The 21,944-nt window shown below is 44.6% G+C and overlaps 1 long non-coding RNA gene across 1 annotated transcript in view; it reads left to right on the top strand.

Annotated features, from left to right (window-relative positions):
* Positions 1-3,462, top strand: part of LOC119086192 — a 39,918-nt gene extending 36,456 nt beyond the window's left edge. The window contains exons 3-4 of the long non-coding RNA XR_005089418.1: positions 2,797-3,013; positions 3,376-3,462. This is a non-coding gene — a long non-coding RNA (uncharacterized LOC119086192). The remainder of the gene's footprint in view (positions 1-2,796; positions 3,014-3,375) is intronic.
* The last annotated feature ends 18,482 nt before the right edge of the window (positions 3,463-21,944 follow it).

Genomic DNA, 21,944 nt, shown 5'->3' with positions numbered 1-21,944 from the left:
GCGGCTGTGGGACTGGCAGGTGACAGAGATTTGTCCTGACTGTGGGCAAGGCAGGAAAACTCTAGCTACACCTACCACATGCATCCCTTTGCCTTTTGTTACAGTTTGTTTGTATTTTTATCAGTTTTAGTTGCATTTCAGTCTCTTCTATCTGAAAAATGGCTACAGTAGGAAACTTTTCTTACCTTGGACCTGAAGATGAACACCACAGTGAGCAGCCCCAGGCTGATGGCCAATGATATTGAGCATATTCTAGCTAGAGAAATCAAAATCAAAATGAGAGAGATACCATCTCATGCCAATTGGAATGGCTATTATCTAAAGTACAAAAAAAAAAAAAAAGGTTGGAATAGTGTACACACCTATAACCTTGGCATTGGAAGGGGGGCTGAGGCATTGCAAATTGACTGCCAGGATTTGGTTCTAGGCAAACTTGGGCTGCATATGTAAACGGAACTTTCTGTCCTGCCAGCAACTCCCAAATACCCGGCAGCCGCTTCCCAAATCACCACACAGAGGCTTATATTAATTATAAATGTTTGGTCATTTGCTCAGACTTGTTACTAGCTAACTCATACACTTAAACTAACCCAATCTTATCTATGTCTAGCCAGGTGGCTTGTTACCTTTTTTCAGTACAGCATTCTCATCTTGCTTCCTCTGCATTTGGCTGGCAACTCCCTGACTCTACCCTTCTTCATCCCAGCCCTCAATTGACTGTCCTGCCTAACTTCCTGTCTAGATACTGGCCAATCGCCATTGTATTAGCAAATGAGAGTAATACATACTCATAATGTACAGAAGAATCACCCCACTGCATGCATAGAGCTAACCCCCTGTCTCATACTTCCCTTCAAATGGTGGAAAGGTTATAGAGGAAGAGAGAACTCTTATGTGCTGTTGCTGTGAGCATAAATTAGTACAGCCATTATGGAGATCAATATGGGAGGCTATTTAAAGAAGTGAAAATGGAGTCACCGCATGATCCAGCTATATTATCTACTTTTCTCATTGCTGTGAACAAAGACAGCTTAAGGAACAAGGACTTATTGTGGCTCATGACTTGAGGGTTCATTGTGGTGGGAAGATGTGGCACCGGGAGCAGGAGAAGGCTGGACACATTGCACCCACATTCAGGAGGGAGAGACAGGCATGCTGGAAATGACGCTTTCTTCCCATTTCCTTTTCTTTCAGTCCTTTGGGTACCAGCCCACGGGCTGATTCTATCCACTCAAAGATGACCTTCCCTCAGTTCAATCCTCTGGAAATGCCATCACAGAGACACACAGAGAGCTGTGTCTGTGGTGATATACTATGTACCCTAATAAAATTTGCCTGAAGATCAGAGAGACAAAGGAACAAGCCACTACCACGTCTTACCTCTAGGACTCCTCAGCCTGAAAAAGCCTCAGATCTTGTCTTCTCACACTTTAGATAGCTTTCTCCACCCAGCCATCACTCCCTTCTTAGTGCTGGGATTAAAGGTGTGTGATTCCCAAGTACTGGCATTAAAGGTGTGTGCCACCACTGCCTGGGCTCTGTTTTCTCTTCTAAACTGAGTCAATGAGTCATGTTGTCCAGTGTGGCCTTGAACTCACAGAGATCCAGACAGGTTTCTGCCTCCTTAGTGCTAGGATTAAAGGTGTGTGCCACCACTGCCTGGCTTCTATGTTTAATCTAGTGGCTTATTCTGTCCTCTGATCTTCAGGCAAATTTCATTAGGGTACACAACATATCACCGCATGTGTCTTCTAGGTGATTCTTAAATCCAGTCAAGTTGACAATAGAAGTTTAATCATTGCCCCAGCAACACCACTTCTAAGTATATATCCACATGAGCTGAAGTCAGAACTCCAAAGATAGACTTCATGCCCATCTTTATTATGACACTATTCGTAACAGTGAAGGTCAGGAATCAACACAGGTGTCTATCTGATTATCGACAGATGAACAAATATAGACAATGTGGGAGATATACACAATGGAGTTTTATTTAGTCACATAATAAAAAAAGAAAAAAAAAAAGAAATCCTTCCATTTGTAGCAAAATGGAAAGGACTGGAGAGGACATCACATTAAGCATAACAAACCGGACACAGAAAGACAAGCACGACGTGTTCCCCCCCCCCCCCAAAGCTCAAACACAGTTGACCTGAAGAGTGTGATTATTAGTGATTGGAAACATATGTACATGGCAGAGAGGGCTGAGAATAGGTGGGATTTGATCAGTGCACACTGTATACATGTATGGAAATAGCAGAACCACCCCACGAATAGGGACAATTAATGCGGTTTAATAAGAAAGAGTCTAACTTGAAATTATGACCCCCAGGTTGTTTCTCATTAAGTTTGCTGGTGCCAGATAATTCTTATCCTTTGACTCAAGGCAGAGCTGGAAGAGACCGATGTCTGCATTTTCCCTTCGGAGCTTGTTATTTTTCCTCACAACAGATGAATTATTTGTAAGCAAAAATTAAAGATAAAAATCAATTCCCATCATCTTAAAAAAAATGCAGCGAGCATGTCCCCAGAGTTATGAGAGCTGCAGAGTAATTCATCTGTAGATTGCTGCTGGAAGGCGGGGCCCAACAATTCCCCACAAGTCGGGGTTCAGGGAGCTGAGGCTTTGGTACATGTTGATGAACGTTTTGGCTGCGGAAGACAAGGCAACATGATGGATATTTAGATAACATGGCAAACCACTTCAATATAGCTGATTAATAAATGAGGATACATGATGGGGGAACTGTTGTCTCCAGTGGTTTTGATGTTTTAATCACTACAACCACCTTCTAGAATTAGGTACCGCTGCTGTTACTGTTGGTATCTGCCCAAATGAAGAAATGGAGGCATGGGATTGTTAAACCAGGATGCACACACACAGGCAGCTGGATTCGAGCACAGAATATTGCTATACATGACTTAAGGTGATTGGCCAATTTACAGAAGTGTGTGTTGTGGTACCAGCAAATTTCACATCTCCACTGATGAACCGGGGCATTTAGGGATTAAGGTAAGAGGCAAAAATATTCAGATACCAGATAATCAGGAAAAGGGAAGAAAAATCAAGGTCTGCATTTATTTTAGTGGTTGCTACCTGGATTGTCGAAGTTTTAAATGTTGTTTTGCTATAAGTATGACAATCTGGTAATGAAACCCATTCTTTTCTATGCTAATTAAAATTCAACCAAAGAGGGCAAGATGTTGTTTTGAAAAGAGGCTTCAATGACCATGATATCCCCGAAGTCACTTCTCTTGGTGATGTTGGAAGAGTTTTGTCCACTTGTTCTGTTTTGAAGTCAGCCTCTCTGTTACTGTCTTGTGATTTTTCCCTCACCTCTCTTCCTTCAGCTTCACCCTCTTCTTTGTTAACAGGTCCAGCTTGTGTGCAGCCATCAAGAGGTGATCCCCTGCTCCCAAGGATGCTAAGCACATGGCTCATGGGCTCTATCTGGGAGATGAAAGGCAAGTCCTTGTCTATGTGACCCTCGAAGATGAGGTACCTTTCATTTCTGTCTGAGTTTCCTCCAGAGCTCCTCAGAGCCGATTTCTACCACCTGCCTATGTCCCCTTTTCAGCTTTTCTGGCTTCCAGCTAGACTTGGAACATCTGGGAGCTGTTCCCTTTAGTGGGGCTATTGTGTCTGGAATGAGTTCTCTCGAATAACTCCCCTTTTCTCTTAAGACTTGGCTCGAGAATTCCCTTCTTGCAACTTCCCTGGTGCCCGTATTAAGTTTACATCCTGCTGTTTCTCCTTTCTCCCTCCCTCCCTCCCTCCCTCCCTCCCTCCCTCCTCCTCCTCCTCCTCCTCCTCCTCCTCCTCCTCCTCCTCCTCCTCCTTCTCTCTCTTTCTCTCTCTCTGTGTTTTTCAAGACAGGGTTTCTCTGTGTAACAGCTCTGGCTGTTCTGGAAATCACTCTGTAGACCAGGTTGGTCTCGAACTCCTAGAGATCCACCTGCCTCTGCCTCCCAAGTGCTGGGATTAAAGACATGAGCCACCACCGCCTGGCTTAACTACCATGGTCTCATTTGCCTGTTTTTTTTTTTTTTTTTTTCTCTCTCTCTCTTTGGCATAGCACTCGCCAATTTTTAGCACATCTTTGTAGTTAACCTATTTGTTAGAATCAACTAATTAATGAAAGGATGGTAGGGCTTCTGGGAGCATCTTCCTTCTGTACGAGGAAGAAAGTGAATCTACCAGTTCTCATCTGCAGCTTGTTTTCTGGCTGGGCGAGGACCTGGTATTTGAGTTGCTGCGACTCTTACCATGTGAGGAAGAATGAGTCTAGGAGAATAAAGCCCTGCAGCAGAGCTCTGCTTTGGTTTAACTTTAGAATCAACATCAGCAAAAACCCAGTGCCAACTTCCTGCTTGGGGAAAACAAAACAAGAAACAAACTTTTCTTTAAAGCCAGTATTGGGAATGCTCTGATTTGCATCTAAATGTGTCCACGAGAGATATAATCATTTATTAAGGGATTGTTTGATGATGACAATGATGATGATGATGATAACAATGACATTACTTAACTCTTATTCCTGGTTCCTGGTACAGGGTTCCTAAAACCCTTAAAATATCTGCTGAGCAATAAAGGTGGTGGGAACATCTTTGTTTTAATGAGGTGACTCTTGACAGGGCCATAAATAGCTTCAGGATGGGGCTGGTAGCCAGACCGACCAACCGTGTCTCCATTAGAAGCTTGGTGCTTTCAGATCTGTTCCCTAATCTCTAAGGAGGGAAGAGAGCTGGAGGCTGAGTGAATCACCAGTGGTCACGATCACACCCAAGTGGTGAAAACACCACAGGCATGAATCCGTTTGGGGGTTGGTGGACACACTTACATGCTTGGAGAGGTGCTGGATGGCGCTGGGAGAGGGGCATGTGCGGAGGGGGCATGGGAACCCTCCCTACCCCCGTCTGGCCGCTCCTGAATGGTAGCCTTTTAGATAAAAAGCAGCTACTGTGAGTAAAGTCCTCTCCTGAATTTTATCGGTTGTTGTAGTAAGTCATTCGGCCAAAGAGGAGGGGACTGTGAACCCCTCAGTTTGTAGGCACTCTGTATGAGACTGATCTCTGAAGTGGGGGACAGTCTAGGGGAATGAATCTTTAACCTGTTCAGTCTGAGGTTAATTCTAGCAGTCGGTAGAATCGAACTGTTGGAAAAGACAACTCATGTTTGGTGTCAGGACAAAAACATCTACTCTTTGGGTGTCACAAAACCAAGGATTTGGTAGTATGATGACAACAGATGAGGACCAGTGATCCCCACATGTCTTCACTGTGATCAGTTATTGTTGTAGAATATTGTGAGCTGCGTTACTTTTGTTCATGTTGCATTTGTTGAACTCTGTGAAGCTGTGTTACTGTGCCTGTCTAAAACACCTGATGGTCTAATAAAGAGCTGAATGGCCAATGGCGAGGCAGGAGAAAGGGTAGGTAGGGCTGGCAGGCAGAGAGAATATATAGGAGGAGAAATCGAAGAAGGATCGAGGAGCCAGAGAAGGAAAAGGACTCCAGGGATCAGCCACCCAGCTATACAGCAAGCCATGGAGTAAGATTTACAGAAGTAAGTGAATGGTAAAAGTCCAAAGGCAAAAGGTAGATGGGATAATTTAAAGTTAAGGAAAGCTGGCAAGAAACAAGTCAAGCTAAGGCCAGGCATTTATCAGTAAGAATAAGCCTCCATGTACGATTTATCTGGGAGCTGGGTGGCGAGCCTCCCTAAAAAGAGTAAAGAGACAAAAAAACAAAAACAAAAACAAAAAAAAACCCCCAACCAACAGCAAGTTACTATTAATCAAAGTTACCAATTAGAATTTGGAGATGCAGACGGACCTGCTACCCATGGACAGGTGAGGAAATACAAAATAATGCTAGACTTGCTACATCTAGCTGATTATAGTTGTCAATGGCTAAGATCAAAGTGAAAGTATGTTTTAGGCTGAGTGTCCATGGCAGACCTTGAACAGACTCTGGTCAGCTTGTGTTTAAGCCCTGGCCTCAAAACCACCCACAGAGGGGAAGACTGTAAGGAGACAAAGAGAACACCTCTAAGGATCTTGTTACCAAGAATGTAGGCCATATGAGGGAACGGTGAAACCAAGAGATTAAGCTGGGCACGCACTGAGTTGTGGGATTAGGGGTGTCAGTAGGGTGTAATGATGGGGGCTTGGGGTTGGAGAGTGTAAATAATCGTCTCATTTTGTATCATCAGCTTCCTGAAGAAACTTGACTAAAATGGATTTTGAGATGACTAATTTGGGAGCAGGGCATGTGGGGGGTTAATACAGAACCCTCCCCCTCCTCTAGTGAGAAATTATAGGTGACCACATAGGGTGCCATCAATACAGGATACATCAATACTCCAGAGGGAGTATCTAGCCTGAATGAAACAGGTAGACTGGATGCTAGCGTCTGTAGCGGGTGTTTATACTGAGAAGGGAGACTGTCCAAATTGCCCTATCAATGCCAAGCCGAGCATGCTAGATAAAGCCACTGATATGTTTCATTTGCAAGCCATACGTCACCTGCTGTATGATAAGTTGTTCACTCCCATCACGTGCCAGCTGTCTGGGTCACAGTAACTGTGAATCAGAAGAACCCTCTCATGTCGTTCCTCATGTGATCTCACAGCTGTGTGACAGAGCAGCCTCATTGGGTCTGTGGTCGACATTCCCAAGTATTTATTGATAACCAAGATCACGAATGGGTAAGAAAGTCTAGAGATACAGAGGGGAGCATCATGAACAGTGGTTCTTAGCCAGTGGGTCATGACTCATTTTTGGGGATGGTCACCTAAGACCGTTGGAAAACAGATATTTATATTACGATTCATAACAGTAGCAAAATTACAGTTATGAAATAGCAACAAAAATAATTTTATGGTTGGGGATCACCACAACATGAGGAACTGTATTAAATGGTTGTGGCATTAGGAAGATTGACAACCACCGACCACGGAGCTTGTCTCAGCCATCTTTTCATTGCTAGACGTACATGGGATGGATGTGGCAGATACTGATCCAAATAACAGTATGTTGTAACATCATTTAGTCAGTGGGATCCCTACAACGCTCCAAACGGTGAAGGCCTGAACAAGTCATTTTCAGTTATCTAAGTTTGGAAGAATTAAAGAGTCCTGCTCTAGGTGACCACCTGGGGAAATGTAAGGCCAACTAATAAAGGCAAAGATTGAGGGTTGAGGCTTTCTGCAAACACATGTCGGGAGAGGGGATAAAGACCCAGAGCAATCCAAGTTTTATCTGCCAGTGTCTGAGTTTTGTCAAGTCTAGAAGAACGTTGAAAGATTAGAAATAATTGGCTCTAAGAGAAGAAGTACTGAAAATTGAAATAAGTAGTTTTTAATAGAATGTTAAAGAATGTATACCCTTTTCATTTGTTAACCACACCTCACCTAGTGGAGGTAGATCGCATTTACCTCACGTGGCTATCGGTGCACGGTGGTAGATTTTCTAGAGATATGGGTGGGGCCTTCTGAAATCAGAACACCTTAGTGTTTACCACTCTAGAGCCAGTGGAACCTGGGAGAACAGAGCCTGCAAATGAGACAGACTAAAGTCTCACGCTAGAGCCAACTTTATTCAAAGCATCACCATTTATACTCTAAGGGATAAGAAGAATCACATGAATGAAGTGTCCAACCACAAGGACTACTGCATGTGGCAAAAACATATTTTTTCACAGAGGCCTATAAACAACAATAGCCAGTTGTAATGAATCCTCTGAAATAAACTCAGTCCTAGCTGCTACACCTGGGAAGGGCGTGAATGCATTAGTCCAAGCACAATTCTGTGTTTTTGAAGAAATCAAGGTTACAAGACTCTTGTTTCCTTGGAGTTTTCTCACAGGCACTGAGAATTCCCCTCACACAACTCCATTCTTGGGCTATGTTCCGACATCCTAGTACTAACAAAGTCTTTAAAAGTCTTTGTAGCCAGCAGGTTTCTCTGGTCCAGGCTGGCTCCTGTTGTCCCTCAGTTGCTTATAAATAATCATTCAGAGGTTTAATATTAATTACCAATTGTATGGCCTATGGCAGGCTTCTTGCTAGCTGGCTCTTATAACTCATTTCTATTAATCTATAAGTTGCCATGTGGCCGTGGCGTTACTGGTCTGCTGGCATCCGCTGCTCCTTCTGTGGTGGCTGGTGTCCCCCTCCTCTTTTCTTCTCTCCCTATGTCTGCTTGGATTTCCCGCCTGCCTCTAAGCTGCCTTGCCATAGGCCAATGCAGCTTTATTTATCAACCAATCAGAGCAACACATATTCACAGCAAGTCTTTCTAGAGAGGATGTCTTAGGTGCTATCGACATTTTCCATTTTTCAGTTTCATTAACGCTATTGGCCATCTCATTCATCTCATCTCAGAGACCTCTTCTACCAGGTTGGGACCTGAGGGATAAATGACAGAATCAGAGAAAGCCTAGGTGTGAGCTTGCTGGGCAGTGGTGACATGTTAGTTGCAGCCTTTGAAGGGGTGTTTGTGGTGACTCTGTAAGCAGGAACTCCTGTTACCTTCTACTTTATGGGAGGATGACAACCATCACAGCTCTCTTGTGGCTGATGTGAAACGCAAGCTGGTTTGAGAATGCACATTTGGTGTCCTACACTGGTTCTGGAACCTGACAGGAGCGAGCGAAACCATTGCTGGTCACTGTGGAGCTAACGACGGATCGCCATGAGTGGTCAGCAATCGATGCTGCAGGGGCCCACATAAGCCGAGTCTGTTTCCTAAGTGGAGAAATTCGAAGAGGTGGGAGCGGGAGTGAGTATTATCGTACAATGCTCTGTAGACCGAATAAAGAGATTTTCTAGGATCTGTCACTCTTGCGTAGCAAGAAGTGGAGGTCTTATTAAGTGGACATGACAACGTTTGATACCTCTGTGAATATGATGTGATCTGTATTCCTATCCTAGCTACATTGCTGATATAAACCATATCAGGGGCAGAAGGGATGTCGGAGCAGTTCAGAGCAAATGCTGCTCTTGCAGAGGACCCAAGTTGGATTCCCAGCACCCTTGCCGGCCAGTTCACAACCACCTGTAACTCCAGTTCAAGAGGATCCGGCACTCTTTTCATCTCTACTGGCATCCGCACCTACATGTGCATATGTCCACACGTAGACATATAGACACATAATTTAAAATAATTCCTTAGAGCTGTATATAATAACATTAAAATTCTTTTGTTCTCATAATAATAACAGTACTATGTAGTTGCTTAGCTTCACACATTTACATCCTATTTAATTGAATATTCCTAACCTTGTGAGATATAAATTACAATGGTTATCACTTTAGACACGAGGAAATTATGGCTCAGAAAAGTCATATGATCTTCCCAAGATGCAATCAGTGTTGTCGGGACCTGCACTAGAGAGTCCTGACTGTAAATCTGAGCTGTGGAATGGCTCTCGTATCCACTGGAGCTGGGGGTTGCCTTTCCATTCTATATCTACAGATGATTGACCTTTTCAATCCTCAGTTTCCTCTTCTGTAAAATGAGGATAAAATGTTACTCCCCTCAGCTTTTAGGTAAGGATTAAAGAAGATCCTTACTAAGAGAGAAATGCTTCATTCACATGTAGTGTGTGTTTTGTGGTTTCCAGGAGTATGGATAAAAGAAGAAAATGATGTAATAATGCCATTTTATGTGCTAGGAAACCATAGATTAAAACAATGGTTCTCTCCTGGGCCTGCTAACACAAACCTGTAATTCCAGAGGCCGAGGGTGCCAAAGCACCATGAGTTCAAAGCCAGCCTGGGCCACTTTGTGAGCTCCTATTAAAATAAACGTGCAGGGGCTGGAGAGATTGCTCAGTGGTTAAGCGCACTGGCTGCTCTTCCAGAGGTCCTGGGTTCAATTCCCAGCACCCACATGGCAGCTCACAGCTGTCTGTAACTCCAGTTCCAGGGGGATCTGACACCCTCACCCAGGTATACGTGCAGGCAAAACACTAATGCACGTAATAATAAAATAAAATAAACATGAAAATACAACTATAGTGGTTCTTAATTGGATCAATTGTATTCCTTCCCTCATCCCCGATGGAAGGAAACTGGGGATGGGTTATTGGGGTCTAGAGAACAGAGAAAAGGCCCAGAACAGCCCCCACCCCAAAGAACCAGCTGTTCCAAATATCACCAGTATGGATGTTGAATAATTGTATAAAAACAAGGATTAATCTATTATGTTTTTAATGATCCAGATTTTAAAAAAAAATCACTTTTCTGGGCAATTAATTTGAAAATAAGACAATACATTACCTTTTCAAGAATAGGACACAAAACATAAATTTTAGAAAATGACAAAGCTTATGTTGGACACACAGTAAGAATGACAATCTGGAGTTTTTAATTAGAACATTCGTTAGTTTTCATTCACTTCTTTGTAGTGTGAGGGGACAGTTTTCAATGCTGACACTTAGGATTTAATTATTTTTTTTTCACACAATGACACAGTTTAGTCCATCAGGAAATGCCTCAGCTGATTTCCCATATTTCACTGAACGTTTTTCAACAATCAAGGCTTTAAGTATTACCAGTAGAGGAAGATTTGATTAAAAAAATTACAGGAAATTTTATCTAAGTGGCAAAGAGGATAATTTGGATTTATTGTGATAAAGACCAGAATGCAGTGTTCTTTTCCTTTCAGATCAGCAGACTCTGCTCCTTGTGAAGCTTTAGTCTCCTTTAATTTGAATATTTCAAAACTAATTATATTACCCAAAGTGATCCCCCCCACACTGGCTCACTTAGAGGTTATTGATCACGGTGAACTAATGTTTTCAGATTTATGATCTGAATAATTTATATTGTGCGGCCCACTTTGTATTAGCGGCTTTTGCGAAGTGGGTAGAGCCAAGCGCTCTTCTGCCGACTTCCATTCACGTTTGAAGAATTTCCTGTCTGTGTGTTAAAAATCCATCACCGCGGGCCCAGAGATGCCAGGTTTTATGATGTGCAAATGTCAGGAGCATTTATAAAGGGAGATAGTTTTTAAATGGGAAATATTACAGAAAGATACACTGTTGCAGAGGAAGCCTGGCCCTGTCACTGTGCCCTCAGGCTCTGTTCCAGGAAGGATCCAAAGATGCTGGTCACACAGCCCATTGGGGGGCGCGGCAGGACATGTGCTTCTCTGATCCCACCAGGGTCAATTGCCACCATGGCTGAGGGGTGAATATTAGGTATGGCACTAAAAGAGGGAGGGATGTGAAGAAAGGGTTCATTCATTCCATATTTACTTATTTTTCTAATTAAAAAATTCTAAGATGCATCTATCTTGGTACATATTTATTGTTCAACTAGTACACACCAGGCACCTTTTAAAAAATTATTTATTTATTTATTTTTGTGCTGGTGACAGAGCAGTGACGAAGGGTGAAGAGAGGAGAGCTTGAAGGGAAGCTACTCTTTGAAAGTTTATAGGCTGGGGAGGGAAAGACTATTGTCTGAATTAATAATTAGACAAATGATACATTAGCCACAAACACAGTAGGTTCTGAGTATTATGAGAAAGGGAAATCGGATTTGACTTACTGGTCAGAACGGACAGCTGGCATTTGTACAGTCTTGCTCAGTATGAAAAACCCAAGACATCCTAAAACAAACAAACAAAAAAACAAAGGCATGATGTGAGGCTGACAAGCAGCATACATTTAAATATAAAATATATCAAATTAGATGGAAGGTTCCAGGCCTTTAGAAGGTGTTGTACCCCATAGCACGTGGTGGGTATGTCTCCATTACGCAAATCAAACCAGATGATAGAGAGTCCAAACGGGCCCCACCTCCTGTGTGCGTCTGTGTCTAAGGTGGTTTCATAAATTAGGTGATGTTTGAAGTGGTCAAGGAGCAATGGTGGAAAACTGGGCGTCAAGGCCACAGATGAGGGGTGCTGGAGAGGGCAGCAGGAACCAGAAGCCTGGACTGGCCTCGCTACAGATCTGACCTGGACAGGAAGTGACAGGCATCCTTCAGGAGAAGGAAGGGAGTCAGGAGGAGTGTCTGTTACTATGCCTCCCATCCTGCCTGTAGCTTTATTAAACTGGTTTGCCGGTTGGAAAGTATTTTCTAGGGTTAGGAATGGAGAGACCAGAGATTGAGGTGTGGGAATTGCCATGAAGCTCTGCTTGCCCTGGGGCCTCTTTTCAGTGATGTAAGATACTTCTAAATTAGAAGAAAATACATCTCGCCCTGCCCCTCCTTCCTGGGCCTCTCACGATCTTTATCTGACTGCTGGCTGAGATCAACCATGTTTTAACTGGGCCAAAGGTTGAGGAGTGGTAAATAGTTAAGAAGTTGTTGATGATATTGACCATGCTACTTAAACTTGAGGGTTATACCTCATGCCCCAAGGTAGGTCCAGCTACCCATCCTCAATAAGCCGATTAAAAGTGGAAAACAGAAAGTAGACATTTATTCAATGAGGTGCCATTGGGAAGAGGGACAAAAACGATCCAGTGAACCCCCAAGTCCATGTTCAGGGGCCTGAAGTAAGGTCAAGGTTTAAGAAGAGGGCCAAGGATGTGCATATCTAAGCAGTTCTGGTCAAGGTGTGGTCCCGCCCGCCCCTGGTCCAGCTTCTGGGCTTCACACTCACCCTGTAACGTGGGCTGAAGGACTGTTAGAACTGTATGGAATCTCTTCCTGGGAGGCAAGTTCCCCTCTGACTGGTGCTTTTTCCTTCTTCCAGCTCGAGATTCCTAGGAAAATTCTCATTTCTTTAGGGTCCATTATTTCAAAGGTCTGTGGATGGATCAAGAGACACCGTGTCTTTAGAGCCGTGGTTCTTGAACCTTCGTAACGCTGTGACCCCTTAATACAGTCCCTCATGGTGTGCTGACCCCCAGCCATAAAATTATTTTCATTGCCACTTCTTAACTGTAATTTGGTTACCGTTATGAACCGTAATGGAATTGTCTGATATGTGACCCCCAAAGGGGCCGCAACCCACAGATTGAGAAACAATGATTTAGATGTTCTTCATTTCTGCCGGACCATCGTTTTGTTTGTTTGTTGTTTTTGGTTTTTCGGGACAGGGTCTGTCTGTGTAGCTTTGGTGCCTTTCCTGGAACTCACTCTGTAGCCCAGGCTGGCCTCAAACTCACAGAGATCCACATGGCTCTGCCTCCCGAGTGCTGGGATTAAAGGCGAGCGCCACCACCGCCCGGCTTGTTCTTTCTTCCTTAGATTGGAGAAGAAAACAAAAACAAAAACAAACTCAGAAAAAAAAAAAAAAGACAAAAGGACTGTGTGTGTGTGTGTGTGTGTGTGTGTGTGTGTGTGTGTGAGCTAAAACGAAGAGCCGATGCATGTGAATGTAAGCAATTTGTTTTAAAATTCGCTGTAAAGGGTGTGGCTTGAGGATGATGGTAAGAGGCACAAGAATAAACAGCAGTAACTTAAGAGAGAGCGTAATCACAGGAGACAGAATAAGAGGTGACTTTGGCAAGGGACCCAGCTAACTTTAGAGACAGTTCCTTCAGATGCTTCCTTTTAGCAGCCTGTGGGGCTTTACGTCTTTCAGAACCTAGTGAGATCCTAAATGCCTGTGTCTTAGATACACATAAGCGCGTATTTTCCTGCGGAGGGACTAGACTTGGAGATGTGTTCTGTGGCTGTCACTGGGAGGACAGCGTCTAGGACCTTTTATTTGGCTTTTAAAGCTCAGGCGAACTGTCAGCAAATAGAAATTGGTCTACAGAAATAACATGGCTTCCTGGAACGCAAGGGGAAGGAAATGGGTGGTTTCTTTAATTACTATAGTATTTCCTTGTGTGTGTGTTATAACTAAAATAGATGTTTGCCCACTGTCCTCAGGAGGGGAAGGTGAGTCTGGAAATGAATGAGTTCTGAAGCTACGTCCGGTTGTGCTGAACATACTTGGTTAGGACAGCATTCGCTAATATCCTGGCTAGATCAGAGTGGGCTGAAACTTGTTCCCTGGCATTTAATCAGCTGAAATCCAAGGGCGTTATTATTTACATATGGGGAGCTAATGACTTGAATGGAGGCAAGGAAGCTTATTTATAACAAAGACGTGACCCAGGATGGCAAGACGTGTTGATAGGACCTTAATTAATTGACTGGCTAATTATTCTTTTTCTGCCGGGTGCCAAAGCACTTTTCCTAACGAGCGGCAGAAACGAGAACGGTGGAGAAGCAACTTTAACACCATCTCCAGCAAGGGCCGCCTGGCCATCTTAAGATGTTTTGGGTTCTTTTTATGATGAAACTGCGGGGACTTTGTAAAATAGAAGGACTTAGTGTCTTCCTACATGTGCATTTATTTATCCATTTATGCGACTTTAACTCAAGTGGGGACTTAAATACACTTAATGAAATTGGCAATCAACTAGATGACGTTGGAGTTAAAAAAAAAATCAAAACATTTCCGCTAGACAGGGTGGGGGTGGGGAGCAAAGGGAAGGTTTCTTGGTTACGGGCATTTCCTCCTCCACAGAGGACCCGAGTTCAGTTCCCAGAGCCCTTGTCAGTCAGCTCCCAACCTCCTTGTACCTTCCGATGTTCCTCTGGCTTCCAAGGGCACCTGCACTCATGCGCACACACATTCTTTCTTGCGTGCGTGCGTGCGTGCGTGTGTGCATGAGCACGCGCGCACAAACACACACTCACACGTTTAAACATGGGGTGAAAATAAAAACAAATCTTAAAAAAAAAAATAGCAAGACCCCCCATAGCATCTGCGTTTCTTTGGACTTCTTGAAGACGTCAGTGATGGAGGACCGAGGAGATGGAGCCGTTCTCAAAGGACTTTCTTTGAAAGCATGAGAACACACGTACCATGCCATGGTGTTGTAAGCCCAACGTTGGGGGATGGAGACGGAGTGGGGGTGGGGGTGGGGGTGGGGGTGATCCCTGAATCTCATTTGTCAGTCAGCTTAACTGAATTGAGGGACTCCACGTTTAGTGGGAGATCCCGTCTCAAAACATAAAGCGGGGACATTTAACATTGACTTCTGGCCTCAACATACACATGCTCACATCCGTCCATAACATACATACCACGTGCTCATGGACACACATACACACCGAGGTCAGGAATAGACAGATCCCTACTCATTGGTCTGGAAGCTTCACTCCTTTTGTTCAGCTGGCCCGTACACTTGAAATTCTTCTGTATTTGAAAGTCATGATACAGAGTGAAAAACTTAAAACCTCCAGCAGAGTCCGTGTCTACCTCATAAATACAAACTCATTTTTTTTCTTCCATGCATTCAATGCCTGGAATCTTTCCTGTATCCTGAGTGTGTCTCCTTTGCAGTTTCCTCCACAGCTAGGCTCCCTCCTGACACCAAGCTCTTCCTCAGGCTGTGCCCCTTGCCCAGCATGCCCTCTCCCCGTCTCTCCACGTCTGTCCTTCTTCTCCCCATCTCAGTTTAATCCACTCTTCTCCCAGATTGAGAGGAGGCTGGGATTGGTGGGGGACGGCTGATCCTTAGGAGACACACCCCATGCTGAAGGCACCAGCCTGACGTGAATGGTCACTATTGAATAATGCCCCCACTTCACAGAGGATGGAAGAAGAGCTTCGAGAGCTACGGTTATCTCAATTAGTAAGTGGTGCAGAGCCATAATAGGAATCTAGGTCTTTGGGGTCATTCTGGATTTTATTGAGAGTGTCTCGAATTGTTTCTTCACAATCGCATACACTAAGTCTCATTTCTCTAACCAGATGGTCCTCTGCCAGAAGGCCGGATCCTTGTCTTCTAGTTTCCACAGAGCATGCCCTAAATAGTTATACCCTTCTGTTGAGATGAAACATAATGTAAGATCTTAAAGGATTTTGTAAGTGTGTTCAACATTGGAAGAAAGAAGCTGAGAAAATGGATTTCTCAAAAAAGACTGTGAATACAAGACACGGTAGTTCTTAACGCGGTCAGTAACACCTCACAGGTGTCTGGGAGTAGTGAGGGGTTTCCTGGGCTGTTGTGATCCTGGAGGTATGCAGTGGGTGGTGGGCAGGAACATCTGCCACCATGTGGGACATGGACTGGCCTCACAAAATCGCCAGATCTCAAATGTCAACTGGACCCCTTGAGGAGAAGGTCTTGGCTCAGCACCCCACTATTGGGATCGTTGGATCCAGAAGCCAGAGTGGGTTCCAACTTGGGTCTACCTTTTATACTAGTACTACAACCCTTATCCTGAGAACTGCATGCCTGCCACATAATAAGGCCCAAAAATGTCAGCTCTTTCTCATCAGCACCCAGAAAGTATCCTCCGTGGAGCTGGAGAGACGGCTCGCTCCATCAGTAAAGTACTTGTAAGCATGCAGACGTCCCCAGAGACCTTGTTTACAAAAGGCTGCCTGTGGAAGCCTGTGAGATGGTTTGATGGACAAAGGTGCTTGTCCCCAAGCCTGGTGACCTGAGTTTGATCCCAGAACTCACATGGTAGAAAGGACGGAGTCATCAAAGCTGCCCTGTGACTTCCACATGAGTGTCATGGCATGTGGGCTGTGTGGCACGCTCCTCTACAACCACGCTAAACCAAAACAAAACAATATAAAGAAATGGGCGTGGTGGTGCACTTATTATAGTCCTGTCACCGGGGAAGTGGGGTCTCTGTGTCCCCCTGGCTAGCCAGCTTAGTCCATTCGGTGAGTTTCAAGTCAGTAAGAGACCTTGCCTTAAAACAAAGCAAAACAGAAAGAAAAGAGGATTGGGTGGTGACTGATATTACAGCTGGCCTCTGGCTTCCATATGCATGTATGTGCATACACATCCTCCTCCACCTACACACACATAAACATGCACGCCACATATAAAACCTCCAAAAAGTGTCCCTCGTAGCAAGATGGGATTTTTTTTTATTGAGGAGCTACTGAGTTTACTAGACCAACAGCAATAGCATAAAAATGAGGGTGCCATCCAAGCCTTAAAACATACTTCTGTATCTTTCGGGAATCTTGTTAAAATGCAGCTCCTGACTGGAGGGGAGGAGGGATGGAAGGGTTTGTGCTCCTGACAACTCAGAGTGCCGGTGCTGCTGTCTGTGGGCCAGATGGGAAGTAGGAAGGCTCTAAAGTGCCTTGGAGAGAAGAAAGACTCAGTACATGAAACAGTCCCACAAATACTGCATCTCTACTTCCAACTGGAAGCCGTGGGGCTGGGCTAATGGAAGCTGGATATAGGGATATGGATGTCTGGATTTGTTACAGGAGTTTCCATATGCCTTGCTGCTTTTCTCTATCTGTGTCTGTCTGTCTGTCTGTCTGTCTCTCTCTGTGTGTCTGTGTGTGAGAGAGAACACATTTCCCATAGAAAACTATATTTCTTGTGTGTATTTGTTCATGAGATGAACTTTCAACCTCAAAGTCATTTTAGAGGAGATGTTATAATGCAATAAAGAAAATCTTTGGCTTCCCTGCTTGGATGTAAGGGTAGGTGAGAGCTATGGATTTCAGACCTCATAGGCACTGTGTGTTTGGGTGTTTCTGGGCATGTGCCATCTGTACATGGGTATGTGTGAGCTGAAAAGTGTGTCCACCCTTCACTAGCCACTTACTTTCTTAAATCTCACTGGAGGAGAGAACACTGATATTTTCATCCATGAAGATCAAAGTCCTAAGTTAAGGGCCAGGGGTTCCTAAGGCCCTTGACTGAGAACTTTGCATATTGTAGACAGAAGATGTTATTTGAATATGGTTATTAGAGAGGAGACTACTCATCATCCACTTAAAATACTTCCCGGCGACATAGTAGTGTTGTATGGACACCAAAGCAGTCAGCTTTGCATTTGGACAGCTGAGGTAGCAAGCAATCTTGCAAATTATATATATGGTGCTATTTGGTTTGTTGATATTTTAAAACACTGCATGTTTGACCAGGGGCTGGATTTTCTGCCTTGTAGACCAAGCTCTGGTTCGTTTTCCTTCGTCTCTGTAGAAGCTGAGGACAAGGAACTGACTTTTTTGTGACCTTCTGCTGAGTCTTTCCCTTTCAAGCCACTCACATAACGAAATAAGTCGGTGGTAAGCTTGGTTGGGGGGAACTCCTGGAACTTTTTGGGTATCTTTGCTCATGAGCTGCTTGAATCACACTTTCCTGTGGTTCTGGACTGCCTTTCTGGTGCTCTGCCTGGTGTTGGAGGAGGAGCCAGAATCCAGGAGGGATGGTGATAGGACTCTTACCCGAGTGAAGTGTAAATCCTGGAGAGGCTGTGACAAGGGTCTGTGCCAGAATGTGGAGGGAGAGAACAGCTGGGGGCTATGGCTCTCTCTGGGAGGATAATTCTAAATTTGTCCCTTAGAAGCGATCAGAAAATTCAAGCTATTTATCAGTTTCATGGACCCAGTTCCTGCTCAGATGCTTGCGATAGGGGCTGGTCCTGATCTTGGTCATCGTCTGTGCGGGCTCGTCTTCCAGGTTTCCATCTGAATCGTCACCTTGTCCGTCATCCTCAGCGGCCTTTTGGTTGTGCTTATTTTGGCTGCATGCAAGCGGCATTTTTGGATGCATGGATGAAGCAGATAAAATTCCCCAGGGTGACTGATCTGTCCTTCATCTATTTTTAGTACTGCAAGAATTTACCATAGCCCACAGCATAACTCAATCACGGGAAGCCAGAGAGCAAATTCTGAGGCTCCCTAACCCTTAACCCCACCCTCCCACCCCCGGGCGTTTGGTGTAGGCTAAGCTTAAAGGCGTGTGAGTCAATCACTGATTATTTAAGGCATGTCATACTCAGGTTTCTATAGTCACCAGAGTGTCACTGTCACAAGTCATCCCTGGCTCCTCATTTTGTGCTGCACAGAACTGCACACTCTGAATCTCTCTCTCTCTCTCTCTCTCTCTCTCTCTCTCTCTCTCTCTCTCTCTCTCTCTCTCTTTCTGTGTGTGTGTGTGTGTGTGTGTGTGTGTGCACGCACGCGCGCGCACACACACACACACACCAATACAGGAAGGCAGCAGGGAAGAATCTAGGACCTACTATAGACCTGATGACAATCAATTCGCTTTCAATCAAGGAGTCTTACTTAGGAGAACCCTTGGGTGGAAGCTTATTGTGTAAGGATAAAATGAACTGTCTTGGCTTTCTTCCACTGAGGGAGGACACAGCATGGTGGTGAGGTGGTGAATACTTTGAGGCAGATACTAGAATAGCCAGTGTCCTGATTTTAGCCCCTGCAGCCCCAGAACTTGGGTAATAAACTATTACTTAGCCTGAACAGACTAAGATGCCCTTATATCCCACCCCTGGAGTTCAGCATAATGCCTTGAGCTTTTCTTATCAAATGAGCTAGGGGTGGCTGCCCTTCCCATTCTTGTCACTGTGGGGGTGGGCTTTGAGGTTTTCTATGCTCAGGATACTGCCCAGGGTCTCACTTGACTTCCTGTTGCCTGCCAGATGTAGGACTTTCAGCTACTCCTCCAGCACCACATCTGCCTACATACTGCCATGCCCCCACCATGATTTTAATGGACTGCATCTCTGAAACTGTAAATGAGCCCCAACTCAATTTTTCTTTATAAGAGTTGCTGTGGTCATGGTGTCTCTTCACAGCAATAGAAACTCTAAGACAGGGGTTAAAGATGAAGTCTTTCTATGTGGTAACCTGTGATGACTTTATGATGTATCCACTTGGCTAGGCTGAGGGACATCCTACGGGAATCTGGGGGGAGTTCCCTGGTGGGGTGGTCTACAGGGAGACTCTAGCAACTCTCAATTATTTAATCAAACTCAACCCTAGGTGCAACTTTGAAGGGATTTTTGAGGCTGTAGTATCCCTGATCAGTTGCATTTCAATATCCCTGATCAGTTACATTTCAATTAGTCAAAAAAGGCTAATATTCTGGCTGGAGATGTAGTTCAGTTGGTAGAATGCTTGCCTAGCATGCATGAAGCCCTGGACTCAGCCTCAGCACCACACATGCCATGTATGGTGATGCATGCCTGTGATCCCAGCATTCAGGAAGTGTAGAAAAATAGAAGCCATTTTCAACCAGTTGAGGTCACCCAAAATAATCTCTCCCCTTGTTTCTTCTTAATTATTATTATTATTATTTTAAAGATAAGGTATCCTGTATATCTAGGTTGCCTCTAACTCGTTTTGTAGCTAGGGGTGACCTTTGAACTTACAATCTACAAAGGCCATTTGCAAGGTAGGTGAGATCACTCACGTTCATAACACTCGTTCCTTTGTAACTGGGTTCCTCGATGGTTCTAGCACCAAGCCAGGGCAATGGGGACCCTGCCCCTGAAGCTTGGATTGTGTGACGGGAAAGCAGATGGTTACAGGATGCTAACAAGGATCATAAGGTTGGCATGGAGTGGTCAGAAGGTGGGACTGGGGGATGGTCCATATGCAGGGGGATCAAAGAAGGACCTGGAGGTCAAGGAGAGAGCCTGGCAAGTGTAAGTCATTCCAGCTGTTCTGTGGGGGGTGCCCTGGGTGGAGGTAGGGATGGGGTGTGAGAGAGAAACCATGTGGGCTGTGCAAGTCAAGATAAGGATGTTTGACTATTCCAAGGGATAAATATTTTATATGTTTAAAAATCTTTGGACCCCTATACATATAATATGTATTTATTTTTTTTATCATATCCCAATTTGTTTGCATTTTGAGCCTTTTAAGGTGGTCCTGCCTCACTCGTGGCTTAGGGTCTGTGCTTGCCTTATTTCTTCTCAGCTCTTTCTTGTAGCCCTCCTGGGTATCATGGCCCCTGTGTTGGGTGAGCACCGGTTAGCTATTGCCTGACTCTCCTTCACCCCTTCTCCGGCCGTAGGCTTTGAATTCTTACCTGTTGAGGGAAAGCAGACCTGGCACCTTCCACATTCATTTGCCTGATGCTTTCCTGGTCTCAACATTTATTTTTGGTCCTATTAAGACTCGCAGAGAAGGCTCCTGCTTGCTGGGAGCTTCCCCAGCCTCATTATTCCTAGTCTTCTTCTGTCACCACCTGAGGTGTGGGAGCGCAGCCCTTCCTCTGGCTATTAACCCTTCCTGACTGCTGGCTCCCTGATGCTCTCAGGGATCAGTTCTTAAGTAATGGAACCGAGTGGCATCCTGGGAACACAGGGCAGTGGATGCCACCAGTTCTGCGGGCAAGGGAGATAGGAAATGCCTGTGGCAGAAGCGCGAAGAGGCAAGCCTGTGACCGAAGCAATCAGAATCTAATAGTTGAGCTTAAACCCAGCCTGTGTCTTCCTTTGCTGTTATTTTTCAAGATCTGCCAGTCGGTTCCTCGTAGTTTTTGGGAATGCAGTTAGTTATAGAGATGAAGCTAAATTTGAAAGCAAAGCTGACTCGTGTGGTGATATTGTGTTCCCCAAAATATTGTGCACCCCCAAAATGTTGTGCACCCTAATAAAGTTATCTGTGGTTAGAGAACAGAACAGTCATAATATTAAACATAGAGGTTAGGCAGTGGTAGCACATGCCTTTAATCCAATCACTTGGGAGGCAGAGATCCATCCGGATCTCAATGAGTTTAAAACCACACTGGAAACAGCCAGGCATGGTGACACACACCTTTAATCCCAGGAAGTGAGCCTTTAATCTCAGGAAGTGATGGCAGAAAGTAGAAAGGTACATGAGGCGTGAAAACCAGGAACTAAGCCTGGTTAAGCTTTTAGGCTTTTGAGCAGCAGTTCAGCTGAGATCCATTCAGATGAGGACTCAGAGGCTTCCAGTCTGAGGAAACAGGATCAGCTGAGGAATTGGCAAGGTGAGGTGGCTGTGGCTTGTTCTGCTTCTCTGATCTTCCAGCATTCACCCCAATACCTGCCTCCGGGTTTGTTTTTATTAATAAGAACTTTTAAGATTCATGCTACAGACTTGAGTTGGAAGTCGGGTTCTACTGTTTATCTGTGGGTGAACTGGGAATGGCTTTGTCTACCCGTGAGACGATTGGACAAAGCAACTGGCTTGGTATGGTAGATGGGATGGGGTCAA

Source organism: Peromyscus leucopus, chromosome 18, assembly GCF_004664715.2.
Source record: "Peromyscus leucopus breed LL Stock chromosome 18, UCI_PerLeu_2.1, whole genome shotgun sequence".
In the NCBI taxonomy this organism is placed as follows: Eukaryota; Metazoa; Chordata; class Mammalia; order Rodentia; family Cricetidae; genus Peromyscus; species Peromyscus leucopus.
Note: the sequence above shows the minus strand (reverse complement) of the source record. Positions and strands in the feature narration are given on the sequence as shown.